The following is a 6847-nucleotide window of genomic DNA, read 5'->3' as shown; positions in this document are numbered from 1 at the left end:
CCACATCTGACCTCCACTACCAAGAAGAAACAAACAAAAACCAGTTGAATGTCCTTATTTTGTGTCTAGGAGGAAATCAGCTGCAACTAATTCTTCGAAACAGAATACATTGAGAGTGGGCCCAGATAGCAGGGAGTTAGTAGGGAATGAAAAGATGGAATATTTTTTGCAGTTTCAGTCTCATGTTTGCAACACAACTCCACCTCCTTACATGCAAATACAGCATACCCACTTTCCCATGTTGCACCTGAGCCTCACTGAGAACCAGGAGGAGGGGGTACCCTGAGCACTTGAACACTGAGCTCCAGGTGGAAACACCATGACACTTTCCCAGATGACCTCAGGCACACTAAATTCTGCCCTCACTCCACCTCACTTGTATATTCAAGGAGAGACTCACCCCTTACTCCATGTAGCGGGTTACTGGACACAGCACATTCTCAGCCATCTGTCATGCTCTCTCCTCATGGTCAGCTCTCTTTTTATGGCCCTCCATGAGCAGTGTTTCTCCTTGTGTGTTAGCACACTTATGCCTGTATGTATACTCACTCTCACTTAAACTGCTCTAATTATTGTGCTTATTCACTGATGTGAATTATTTCTCATAAGGTGCAAGAAATTGGAATAAAAAGCAGGGAAACACATTCCTACAGCATAAAGTGGTGAGCCTACAGCCCAGGAATGCCTGAAGGCTCCATGTCATTAGATGGTAACATGGAGGAACATGCAGCTGGTAGTCCTGGGGTTGAGACACACTGAGATACAGCACACAGGATGACACAGGTCTCACAGAGAAGAGGACTATGAAACCTCTCAGGGGTAAGTTTCAGAGTATTCTGCATCTCAGAAATTGTAATCACTACCCAAACTCACAAAATTCTTATATAGTCAAACCTAATGCCAATTTATTACTCCATGTGAACATATTACTATTTTCCTCAAGATTTAACCCATTCAGAGAACATTTAGATGTTTGATGCTATTACCCTGTTTTCTGGTGGCACATCTAGTCAAAGATTAGTAATTCAATTGCAGGTTTTGGGCACAACTCTTTAAAATCCTTGTACCCATGAGATTCATTTTGAGGATTCCAATAATGAAAGTATTTGCAAAAGCCTCTGGTACATGTGTTTTTTTTTTCATTATTACCATGTGTCCAAATCTACGATGCAGTTATGGAGCCTGGTGTATTATTGAACCTTAATGGAGAAGACAACAAGAAGTATGTACCTTTCTATGTAAACAGATAAGGAAGTAGGGAATAGAGTTGGTGTGGCTACATCATAGGATTTGTCCCTTAACTCAGGTGACAGTTTTAGGAACTTTCTTGGTGGAGGTGATCACAGGTTGAGTAATTTATACAGGTGATTTATACAGAAAAGCACAATGAGGGACAACATCAGTATGGGAGTACTGGGAGTCTTCCAGTAGGGCCACAGTACACAGGGAGAAGGGGCCACATCTAGAAATGAGGGAAGAGTGATGTCTTGCCTGGAAAGTCCTTCTTTCTCCCCTCTACTATCTAAGAGGAGAATCTAATGGAGGAAGGATGTTGTGTCTGTGTGGAGTGTGGGGTGGAACATGGGAAGAGGGTCACACAGCACCCTGCAAAAGCACACAACAGAGTAATAGAGGGTGATCAAAGGAAGGAAGGTGTTATCTTGAGGGGACACTCCTGGGTAGAGTAATGATACCTTCTGTGACATGGAACAATGAGAGAGGTCACAGGTGATGAGGATTTTCAAAGCCAAGCAGTAGTGCTATTTTCCTTTTGTTAAGGACGTGGTGAGCTGTATACAAAGCCCTATACATTATTTTAATATATTCTCCACCATGCTGTTAAGATAGAGTCCCCCAATTTTTCATATGAGTTAAATAAGCCAAGAGAAATTCTGCCACTTCAGCTGGTAGAAGTGGAAGGACAAGGAACACCTGACTTCAAATATAAGGTTCATTCCATTGTCAAATTTCCTCTCTAAAGTTGAGAGTTTGTAGGGCAGACGAGTTGTGAGGATATAATTGATGTTATATCAAATATTCCTGGAACTTTATTTCAGTTATAAAAGTTTCATGTATTCATGTATACAGATATAGGAACATAACATTACTTCCTCCCCTCCCCCCCACCCCAACCATTCCTCCTCCCTGCCCCATTCCCATTCTTAATTTTTACATAGATCTACTTTCAGTTTACTTAATGATCATAAGGTTAACTGCACACTAAGTAAGTGTTCAACAAATAGTATGAAGGCAAAAAAGACTTTTCCTCAACAGAAGAGGTAAGGGCTATAAGCAATCATTGAGTCTCAAAATGTCAAGTTCACTAGTTCACTCCAATGCATTATATTTTAGGCACTCCTGGAAAAATTTAAAGATGTTCTTGTGCAGAAATGATTATTTTAATGCATATGAGAAGTCTTCCAAAAGTTAATGAAAAGTACAGATATTATGAGAAACAATACTGATTTCCAAAAGTTTTTCTGCCAATTAAACTAAGGTTTTAATTCCCTTTTCATAGTACTTCGTGAGTTCACCTCCTGTGTGAAATGTTCCTATCAATAACCTTGGAATTATGAATGTGGAGCCAAAGAAAATGTGTCTACAGAGATTCTGATCCTGCATTATGTCTGAGCCTCAGCCCCTATCTATAGCCTCCCTATATGTAGTGAGGTCTGCTCTACCACTCTCTAGGGCGAGGGGCTGTCAGATAGCTCAGGTGGCAGGGCACAGTTTTTCCAACTGTTCCCCAGCTAACAATGTGGCTTCTCTGTAGAATAAGAACATAGTTTCTTTTTAGCCCTAGGAAACTGTGAAGAGTGCAGAAGGCAGTCTAAGCCTTGGTACACAGACCAGGGAAAGTCTCAAAAAGATCAGCATTACAGGTGTTTTTGTGGCTCAGACAATAAGAGATGGCTTCTGTTCATGTGTCTGGATGATGTAAGGGCATTAGTAGGAGAAACCATAGGGCTTAACAGGTCAGATTTTTGTCAGCAAGCAAGCCTGAACAAATATGCATCTGTCCCTACTCTCCCAGGCTTACTATTAATGCAGAGATGGCTCAGATACATTTCTTGTTTTCAAGCACTTCAACAGAAATGAATGAATTTGTATGTGAATGAGACAGATATCAGAGGGTTTTGACTGTGGCATGTGCTTTAAGGTGGAGCAGCATCTGACTCAGTCCACAATCATTTCAGAAGATGATTACTCATGATGAAGCCACTCATCAGTCATTTACTCCCTAGGTCTGCCACATGATGGTAAACTATATCCAGGGCACTGCTTAGCTGTGGGGAGCAACCCGGACTGGACTGAGTTACTGGAATTAAGGCTTATTCTATGCATCTGCTCTCCCACAATATGGCGCTGAGAAGGGAGTAACAGCTTCTACGCAGCTGCCTCCAGTTCAACCAAGAAACTGTAGGACCTGCTCCTGATTGGAGGAGAGCAGCGTACTCGGCATGTGGGTAGCAGAGTTGGGATTGGTGGAAGAGGACTATAAAGGAGGAGAGAGACAACATGCACCAGGAACATCTAAGGGGAACATCTATCTGAAGGAACACCTGTGCAGCCCCCGAGAGAGCCGGCCGGCAGTGTGCCGCTCCCCCGTGGAAGTGGGGAATGTGGCAGGGGGAACCGCCCTTCCACGGAGGTGGAAGGGACGGTAGCCAACCCGGGAAGAACCAGCAGCAAACCTGGGGAGGGCCGAGCAGACAAAAGAACAGCGCAGGGTCCTGTGTCGTTCCTCCACGAAGACGGGGAGCGACATAATGGTGCCGTGACTCGGATTAGGAGACCTAGGAGGGAAGAAACGGGAAGAAGTGGAAAATACCGGAGAGAGAGACTAGCAAAGAGCCTAGGGAAAAGCCGGACAGAAAAGGTGCCGGAAGAAGCTATTGAAAGCCTAGGCATAGACTCGGATATGGACTGTGGGAAAGAAGTTAGGATTTAAAGTGAAAGCAAGAAGAAACTTAGACTCAGATACGGACTGCAGGTTGAAAGTGAAAGTGAAACCTATAAGAAACTTAGACTTGGATACGGACTGTGGGGAGAGGCCAGGAGAAATGAGGGAGGAATATTGTTGGAAGAAAACTTAGGGAAACATACCGGGTAGAGAAAAATGTTAGGGAGGATGAAGCCACGAGTGCAGGCCGAGGCGGAGACGTAAGCCAGCTTGGAATTCTTTAAGTCAGCCCGGGGGGCAAAAGGCGAAAATCTGGAACCAGAGGCAGAGACGTGGGCCGCCAGGTTGGAATCCGTCAGATTAGCCCGGGGAGCAAAGGACGGGAAGCCAAACCATAAGGCGGAGACGCGTAAGCTAGGTTGAATTCGCCAGGTTAGCCCGGGGAACTTAGATTGAATGCCAGCGGCGGAGACGTGAGCTACGCTGTGTGATTCGCGGAAGCCGCCGCGTGCAGAGAGAGCACGGGGCGTGAATAGATAGGGAACGCGGGGCTGGCGCGAGGCCGTGGTGCGGGCGCGAAGGGCGTGGAGACCACGGAGTGTGCGCGCGAAACAGAGCCGCGCAGAGCCGGGAGCCCGCCGCAGGGCGGGTGCCGGGAAGCCGCAGGGATAAGAGAAACAGAAATTTAGAAGTAAAATGAGAGAAATAGGAATGCTGGCAGATAGAAGTAAAATGGGAAAGATAGGAATGCCCGGAGATAGAGAAATAGACAAAAATAAGGCCTCCCCTCAACATGGCAATGAGAGAGCTTGGATTCGGTCTGCCTGATTAAGGAGGTGGTGAGCACCTGCGGGCGGCTAGCAGCTTATGCGCCGCAGGTCACCGAAGACAGGCACGTTATCAACACCAATAAGTCTCCCCACAATACGGCAATGAGAAGGTTTGGATTCGGTTTGCCTGATTGCTAGGGCTTGTAAGCACCTGCAGGCAGTTCTAGCAGAGCAGAGCATGCGCTGCAGGGCACCGAACACAGGCACACATCAGCGCCTAAAAACCTCCTCACAACATGGCAAAGAGAGGACCCGGATTCGGTTTGCCTGATTGATAGGACTTGTAAGCACCTGTGGGCAACTCTAGCAAGCAGAGCAGAGTGTGTGCCGCGGGACACCGAAGACAGGCGCGTATCAACGCCAAAAAATAAAAAGAAAGGGGGATCTGTGGGGAGCAACCCGGACTGGACTGAGTTACTGGAATTAAGGCTTATTCTATGCATCTGCTCTCCCACAATATGGCGCTGAGAAGGGAGTAACAGCTTCTACGCAGCTGCCTCCAGTTCAACCAAGAAACTGTAGGACCTGCTCCTGATTGGAGGAGAGCAGCATACTCGGCGTGTGGGTAGCAGAGTTGGGATTGGTGGAAGAGGACTATAAAGGAGGAGAGAGACAACATGCACCAGGAACATCTAAGGGGAACATCTATCTGAAGGAACACCTGTGCAGCCCCCGAGAGAGCCGGCCGGCAGTGTGCCGCTCCCCCGCGGAAGTGGGGAATGTGGCAGGGGGAACCGCCCTTCCACGGAGGTGGAAGGGACGGTAGCCAACCCGGGAAGAACCAGCGGCAAACCTGGGGAGGGCCGAGCAGACGAAAGAACAGCGCAGGGTCCTGTGTCGTTCCTCCACGAAGAGGGGGAGCGACATAATGGTGCCGTGACTCGGATATGAAGCCTAGGCAGGGTTTAGTGTCGTTCCTCCATGAAGAGGGGGAGCGACACTTAGCCAGCATCAGTAGCAGGATAGTTCTTAGAGAAGCTGGGAACATGGATGAGTGTCCAAAGACACAGAGTGATCCAAATGGGAAGTGGAGTGCCATGTGGATGTCATTGCCTAGAGATATGGAATGCTGCTTCCTAGAGATGGCACCGACATGCCACTCGCCAGAAACAGCAGAAAGAAGTCACTGCCTAGAAGTGGCAGAAGGCCTGGGATTCAGCTACATGGGTCTGGTATGCCTGCCATATGGTGGTAGACCCTTTTCTTATGGTATCTCTAACAGCTTCAGCACCATGCTAAAACCAGAGAAGCTGTACACATGAGATTGTTATTGAAATGGGACACAGAGCCCAGAAGGGCAGTGCTGTGCCACGTGGATACCACTGCCTGGAGGCAGCATGGAATGCTGCTACCTAGATCGGGCATTGACACGCCACTGCCCAGACATGGCAGAGAGATGCTAGTGCCAAGGTGCAGTAGAAGGCCTTGGACGTGATTAGCTCAAGAATATTTTCAGAAGGAAGCTCATCTCAATGTTGCAGAAACTCCAGAAGGCGCCAGGGAAGGAGGAATGCGGGAATTGCAGTTACCCATTTAGAAAACATCTCTTCTGTCCTCAGATTTTGTTGATACTTCAGGAATCTCTGAGGCTACAACACAGCACATATATTAGATACATGGACATGCAGCCTTGCCCCATAAATGGGCATTGTAAACATTGAAGCTTTTATAATTCTATTTTTCATTTTTTTAAAAAAAAATTTAGGGTTGCTCTTTACTGGATTCTTGTTTCTTTTAAATAAACTAATGTTTTCCCTCTCCATTTTCTTTTTCCTGAACCCCAGGTAGAGTGGTTAGTGGATTACAAGTCCATGGTACACCCAATTCTCCTGACTGTACTATATAGTCCTGATATATCAGTGGCCCCAGAAATGCCACTAGGCATCAGATGGAACTCCAGAACCACCGCAGGACAACCTTGGATGACTTGCAGAAGGCCCCTCCCCTTCAGGAACTGAAATCAGGCTCATTCTGCACCCCGTTTCACATGCACTCCTGTTCTAGAACATCCTCTAGGCAACAGGGCCAGTCATTTACACTCCCTGTGATAAGACATGAAGTTGTCCCCAATGATTCTCTCCCTCACCCCTTACACACTCAAAAATCACCCTTT

At 46.8% G+C, this 6847-nt stretch overlaps 1 long non-coding RNA gene across 4 annotated transcripts in view; it reads right to left on the bottom strand.

Annotated features, from left to right (window-relative positions):
• LOC103349284 (uncharacterized) overlaps positions 1-6847 on the bottom strand; it is a 139577-nt gene that overhangs the window by 51071 nt on the left and 81659 nt on the right. The gene's annotated exons all lie outside the window — the stretch shown is intronic.

This window comes from Oryctolagus cuniculus, chromosome 10 (genome assembly GCF_964237555.1).
Source record: "Oryctolagus cuniculus chromosome 10, mOryCun1.1, whole genome shotgun sequence".
In the NCBI taxonomy this organism is placed as follows: domain Eukaryota; kingdom Metazoa; phylum Chordata; class Mammalia; order Lagomorpha; family Leporidae; genus Oryctolagus; species Oryctolagus cuniculus.
This window is presented reverse-complemented; position numbering and strand designations above follow the sequence as displayed.